This window comes from Netta rufina (assembly GCF_964035555.1).
Source record: "Netta rufina genome assembly, chromosome: 31".
NCBI lineage: Eukaryota > Metazoa > Chordata > Aves > Anseriformes > Anatidae > Netta > Netta rufina.
The window spans coordinates 100225-107610 of record NC_140155.1 but is presented as its reverse complement, the minus strand read 5'-3'; positions in this window follow the sequence as shown (position 1 = coordinate 107610).

The following is a 7386-nucleotide window of genomic DNA, read 5'->3' as shown; positions in this document are numbered from 1 at the left end:
TGAAACCACACTGCATATCCAGCAATGATCTGACTTTGTAGGTTTTTAAACTTGTGCTTTTTGCTTGCCAGTTTGTCAACGGCTGATTTATCTAAACCAAAGCCAGAGGAACAAAAGCACTGAGGAAAGAGGCAAAAGGACTTGGGGAGTGGCAGCGTAAGCTGGTTGCAGATGACTGGGACAGTGCTGATCACAAAGAACCTGGAAAAATGCTTGGGGCTGCATGCAACCTCTGCACAGCTCTGTGTGGTCTTTGAGTTTCCTTCTCTCTCGCGCAATCTCATAGCGATGATGGGATTTCTACACGGATCCCAAATTCCTCAAAACTGCGTGGAAATTATTTTACACAGGGACAGATGATACTTCAACAAATACTTATAGAGTATTATGTATATAATGCATGTATAATACAGTATAAAATATTACGGAGAGCCCCTGCAGGAGCAGGGGTTCTTGGGGGAGCTGCTGCCTGTGGGGGACTCATGATGGAGCAGATCTTGAAGATTGGGGGGGGGGAAGGTGTTTTCAGTTTGGTTTTAGTTTCTCACTGCTCTAGTCTGTTATCAATAGGCAATAAATTACATTGACCTCCCTTGTGCTGAGTCGATTTTGCCCTGGACTTGGACTGTTGAATATCTGCCCTTATCTGCCCCTGCCCTTATCTTAACCTATGAGGATTTTTTTCCTCGTATTTTCTCCCCCTGGCCTTCTGAAGAGGGAAAGTGAGAGAACGGCATGGCGGTGCTCAACCACCTGGGAAGCTGCTTTTGAAGGCATTGGCATCCATCAGTGCTCGTCAGTCTTTAAGCACTGACTCCTGAAAGCACAGTATCAGGCCATTGATCACTATCCCTTAATCCTGGTTTGTTTGTTTTTTTCTCCTTTTACATGTAATTTTGCCTGTTTTCACCTAGCTCCACCTTTTCCACCTGTGCCTTTGGTATCCACAAATCTCTGATGCCAGGACAGCAACAGCTTCCCCGTGCTCTGATCTTCTCCCTGGATCTCTGTCTCCAACCCTGTGGTCCCACAGAGCATCTTTCTCTGAAATAGGTTTTATTGCCTCTGTCTTTAACTTTTTGTTCAGTATTATTCACAGAAAACATTGCAGATGACAAACCTTTTTTTTTTTTTTTTTTTCTCAGAAAATCACCAGGGGAGTTTTTCAGATGGCAGCTGTGAGAAAAATGAGATTTGCACTTGGGGATTTCCTGTGTAATGAAGGAGGCTGCTGCATGCAGGGGTGTTTCAGGGAAAAAAAAAAAAAAAAAAAAAAAAAAAAGTCCCTGCTGTGGGACTTCAACGAGGTCCAGACTCACAGAGCATCCACAGCAGGATGCTGGGGAGGTCAGGATGGGACTTCTGACCACCCAAAGTGTCCCACAGCATCTTGTCCTGAGGACGGACAAGCTATGTTATCTTTTGGTGGTTGGATTTCAAAAAAATAAAAATAACTCTTCTTGTGGCAGGAAACCAGACGTCATCTCATAATGCAGCATTTACACTGGTGGGGCTGTGCTGCCCCCAGCTGAGCTATCCCAGACTGGTCTGGGTGCATTTTCCCCAGATACTTAGGTAAGGAAGATTGTCTTACAAAAGGCTCCAACTTCATCTTCTTCTCCTTTCACTTAAAAAAATAAAATAAAATAAAATAAAATAAAATAAAATAAAATAAAATAAAATAAAATAAAATAAAATAAAATAAAATAAAATAAAAAATCCAAACACTCTGGAAATTTTTCAAGTCCCTTGTTTTGCTCTGGGATGAGAGATGCAGAGCCTGCCAGGAGCTCTGGGATGGTCCTGGGACCTCACCCCTTCTTCATCCCCCTAACCCCCTCATTTCAATGGGAAATTTCCCCAAAAAAAAAATCTTTTGCTTCCTGTCTCTTGACTTTCTATTATCCTTTTTCAGCCATCTGTGCAGTCTTTTCTTTTTTTTTTTTTTTTATACTCAGGAAATGCTTAGGATTATTATCAAATTTAAGTGTCCACATTTCCTCCCCAACATCCTCCCCAAACCATTCCTGTGACATATTTTACTCTTGGACCACCAGCCTGGCAGAGTTATGCAGAGCAGGAAACTCAAACCTATATTTAAAAAGGAAAACAAAAGCAAGCAAAATACCAAAGAAACGTTCAGACAGGAGAGAAAGAGGAGAGACAGCGAAAAACACCAAATGCCAACAGCAGGAGGCTCCATGTCAAGGTTTACGGTTACAGCTCTGGATCTGGTTACAGTTAGGGTTAGGGTTAGGGTTAGGGTTAGGGTTAGGGTTAGGGTTAGGGTTAGGGTTAGGGTTAGGGTTAGGGTTAGGGTTAGGGTTAGGGTTAGGGTTAGGGTTAGGGTTAGGGTTAGGGTTAGGGTTAGGGTTAGGGTTAGGGTTAGGGTTAGAGTTAGGGTTAGGGTTAGGGTTAGGGTTAGGGCCTTACTATCCAGGCAGGAAGAGATGGGTTAGGGTTAGGGTTAGGGTTAGGGTTAGGGTTAGGGTTAGGGTTAGGGTTAGGGTTAGGGTTAGGTTTACAGCCTTCCTATTCAGGACGGAATGGACAGTTTAGGTTGATGGTTACGATTAGGTTTATCTTTAGGTTCAGGCTTAGTGTGAAATGTGTTTATCTTATTCGTGTCAATTTTGTACACTGCTAGGGCGACATGGTATGATGAATGTGACCTTCTGCCTTACATATCCTTGTGTAACCACAAGTCTAAGTTAAACAGATTGGTTAATGTATATAATTCTTGTGTCTTGCAAAGGAATGTTTCATCATTTCTTGTCAATTTAGAGCTTCATGGGAAGTGAAGGAATGGAAAATGGAGACTTGTTTGTAATCAAGAAAGGGAATGGAGACTGTTAAGTCATGGAACTTTAATGTTTGTTACCTTTTTTGTACATGTGTATAGGCGTATTCGAGTTTAGTAAGTCATGGAACTTAAAGGATTTTTTGTTATGATATTGTATAGACTCACTTTAGAACAGAATAAACCTTGTGGTTAGAAATTAATGAGAACAAAATAAATGACATCCCGTTATCTGTCGACCCTCAGTTAGGCTGAGATTTGAGATAACTTGAGCTAACCGTCTGTTATGTCTTGTTAACTGAGATATCTGCCGACCCTCAATTAGGCCGAAAGCCAACTCAGCATTTCTACAGCTTGGAAAACAACTGATTAAGCAAAAGGTAAAAAGTGCATCACGAGGAAGACCTACGGCCTTCCTCCCAAAGACCACTGCCCACATCCCGAAGACCCCGGCCCACAGTTCTTGGAAGGCTTTGCGCAAGTGCAAGGACTGATAAGCTAATTAGCATACGAAGTGAGAGTAGGCGGGTTTACGTGATGAATATGTATAGGCATTAATAGAATATTCATCGTTTTGCTGTATAAATATGAGATAGCTTGTTACTTCGGACATGCACGATAGGTGCAAAGATCCCCCGTGCATCCAGCGCTGCAATAAAGAATATACCACTTAAGGAAATTTCGGCTTCGATCTTTAAATTAGTTACCTTTTCTGATTGTACATATGTATAGGTGTACTCAGGGTTTGTATGTAAAGCAATGTTCTGCATATCTAGAATGTTTGATGTTCATGTGTACGTGTTGGTGGAGTGTAGACTCCCCGCACACCCAGCGCTGTTTACTTGCCTTTTATACCTTTTAAAAATATTCCTTTTATAAATATTACTAAATTCAGATTGAGTTGAGACTTCATTTATAACATAGTAGAATACCTGTGGATCCAGAAGAGAGCAAGTATGCTGCAGCTGAAACATGGAATTAGAAATTAGAGCGCGATTGATTAAGAATGAATATGTGCTACATTTGCAATGTGCTGTGCCTGTGCCGTGCTTAGACCTCCAGATAACAGGAGCCCCTTGGACCCTGAGAACCAGATCGAAACAACCTCATGGTTCAGACTTTAACCAAGGGGTCTGAGATAAGGAGGACAGTTCACAAAGGGACAGGTTATGCTTATGTATAGGTGTATTGGGAAACTTCATGCATCTGTAACTCTTTACTGGATATAACCAAAGCAAGTTGCCACGTTAGGCGTACACAACTTTGGTGGGGCTAACCCCCCTCCCCCCCCGTGCTGCCCGGCTCTGAATAAACATACCTACTTTACAATCTTTCAGATTGTGGAGTCAGCTTTCTGTGAGTCATTTCGGTGAGCCAGTGTTCTGGTTTCAGTTAGAACAGAGTTAATTTTCTTCCTAGTAGCTGGTAGACTGCTATGTTCTGGCTTAGGATGAGAAGAGTGCTGATAACATGCTGATGGTTTAATTGTTGCAGAGCAGTGCTTACACCAAGCCAAGGACATCTCAGCTTCTTGCTCTGTCCTGCCAGCGGGCAGGCTGGGGGTGCAGCAAGAGCTGGGAGGAGGGCCAGACTGCTCAGGGTTAGGCTGGTCATAGGTCAGTGGGTGGTGAGCAATTGCATTGTGCACATTAGTAGTAGTAGTACTATTATCACCATTATTGTCATTATTATTGTTGTTGTTATTATTTTATTGTCTTTATCTCAACTGACAGGCTTCACTTTCCTGTTTCTGTCTCCCATCCCAGAAAAGGAGGGGGGAAGGTGGGCGAGTGGCCATATCGTGTTTTGCTGCCATCTGGGTTAAACCACAACAGAAAGAAAAGCTGTAAATGAACTCGTAAAAGAAATGAAGAAAATTGCACATGTCCCAGTTCAACCTTGGAATGGAATCGATCTAAGAGGATTATGGGAGGGGGCTTTATGGGTGGTGATTGGTTTGCTAAAATAAGGATGGTTGTACTGGAGATATGTGGAGGATTGTTAATAATTCCATGTTTAATACCTTGTATTACCAGACTAATACACTCTGGGGTCTCGTCCAGGATAACGTGTGGTTATACATGTACAAGGAATACAAATATCTGTGGTACCTGTTGACCCAGAACCAGGGAAAGTGAAAACCCATTCCCTGATGATAATAATAAAAAAAAAAAAAAGATCCAAAATTGATATCAATTCGGCAAGTATTGACTCGATTGGAAAGGAAAACACGAATCAATACCATGAAAAGGAGATGGGGGATTGTGAAATGTGTTCATCTGATTCGTGTCAATATGGAACAATCCTAGGGCCGCATGGTATGATGAATGTGACCTTCTGTCTTACATACCCTTGTGTAACCACAAGTCTAAGAAAAATAGAGTGGTTAATGTATATAGTTCTTCTATCTAGAAAAGGAGTGTTTTAGCAATTCGTGTCAATAGAGATCTTGAAGGGAAATGTATTTGTAGGCTTTTCCTTGAAGTCTCTGATAGCTGGGGAGTTTCAGAATAACTGCTACCTATTATGACTACTGCATGGGACTCTATGCAAGTCTCTGATATCTGGCCAGGAGATTAAGGAGAAGGGGAAAGCTGAAGAACGACTAAAAGACAAATCTCGCAGGGGACGCTGCACAAGTCTCTGACATCCGGCCAAGTTGGACAAAGGAGAAGGACAAGAGGGAGGAAGACTATGAGCCTTCAGAACGAGAGACCCCCAGAGGGACCACCAGAGACTGATACGCACGCTCCAGTAGGAGGGTTTGGATTCCGAAAACTAATTATAATAACCCTGGGTTTTTTAGAAGTGGTAATGAATATGTATTAGCCTAGGAGCATAAAAATCAGCTGCTTGATATAACTGGAGTGCGTCTTGGTGGAGCAGAGACTCCCGGCGCACCCAGCACTGTTTGCTTACCTCTATTCCTTTAATAAATTGTAAACTTTGAATGTAGTCCTATTTTGAAGACTTGAGACATTTATTACAGGGTTAGGGTTGGGGTTGGGGTTGGGGTTAGGGTTAGGGCCTTCCTAGCCAGGCAGGAAGAGACGGGTCAGGCACAAAGGGGAATGCTTCGCTAGGTCCTGAGGTCAGTGGTTTTCTGTATGTCACCACAGGAAGAGACGGGTAGTTTTGGGTCAGGAGTCAAAGTAAAAAAAAAAAAAAAAAAACACAGTCTATCACATACGCTTTCATTTTTTATTATTTTGTTTGCATATGGCATGAAAAAAATAATCAGGTTTGCTCAAGAGGATTTTTGCAAAGCAGTAAATTTTAATTTTATGATTGGATCAGAGCACAAAATATTGATTTGGGATTAATCTGCATGAGATTATCCCCCTTCAAAAACCCCACAGCCAAGTGCTTCAGTTGCCCCAGATTTTACATTTTTTGTCTTTCTCTGCCATCCTCAGCCTGGATGTAGAATTGTTTCGGTCTCAACTCAAGGTGTTTTTCATATTTACCCTCCAGATTTTCTCCCTTGTACTTACCTCTACCATCACCAGCAAGACAAATTTTCCTTTCCTTTAATTAGAGTATTTTGGAGAAAAATGGGCTCTTTCCATCTCTTCCTGCTTCTCACAATTTCGTACTTTAGTCGGAGTACTTTGGAGAAAAAACGTGCTCTCCCAACCCCATTTCTCACACTTTAATTTGCTTTTTCTTCTCATTTTTCCACATTTTATTTTTTTACCACCAGAAAGCATCTCCAAGACCCGTGGGGCTGAGGAGAGTCCATTCTCTGAGGTTCCACCACCGTTACTAGCAGCTTGGGGCTGATTTTCCTCCTTTTTACTTTGGGGGAGTACAGACCCTTCCTACAAAGCAGCTGAGATGTGTTGCAGTCCTCTTCACCTTCCCATCACTCTCCAGTGGAAATTTTGGGACATAATGGGCAAGAAAAAGTCAATATTCCCACCCTTAACCTTTTTTTTAGCCTTTAAAGTTTTTCAAGGGGTTTTATCTCCCACCCCATGCAATGTCGGTCCCATGAGGGTCTCAGTTGTAGAGCTGACCTCAAAATGGGATGGATGGAGCCCAGCATAGTCTTCATCCCACAGAGGTGTGAGCAGTGTTGGGACCTGTTGCCAGCATCACCCAGGTGCCAAATAGGATAAATCTGGTGGGTTTTCCCATCAGGGACCTTCCCCCAAAGCTTCCTGTTCCCCAGAAGAGGGGACACCCAAGGGTGCCCCCAAAGACAAGGAGCGCTCACGATTAAATCACGATTCAATCACAATTAAATCACGATTAAATGACAATCAGAAACTAAATCACAGCCAAACTACAGGCAAAACCTTTGTAATCTTCCTTTGGGTTTCCTCCTCCACCACAGGGATGTCCCCAGTGCCCCACAAAGGTTTGAGGTGGCACCGCAGGTTCCTCCCCCCCCCAGAACACAACAGACCTCACCCCAAAACCACAACCCCCATCCCCGGAGCCCGGCCTTATCTCCTGCCCCCAGCCACCACCACGATTTTTTTTTTTATTATCTTTGTTCGACGGTAATCGCGAGCTTGGGGCTGCCACTTTAACCACAAAGCAGAACAAACAGAGAAAAGGAAAAAAAAAATAGGGGGAAA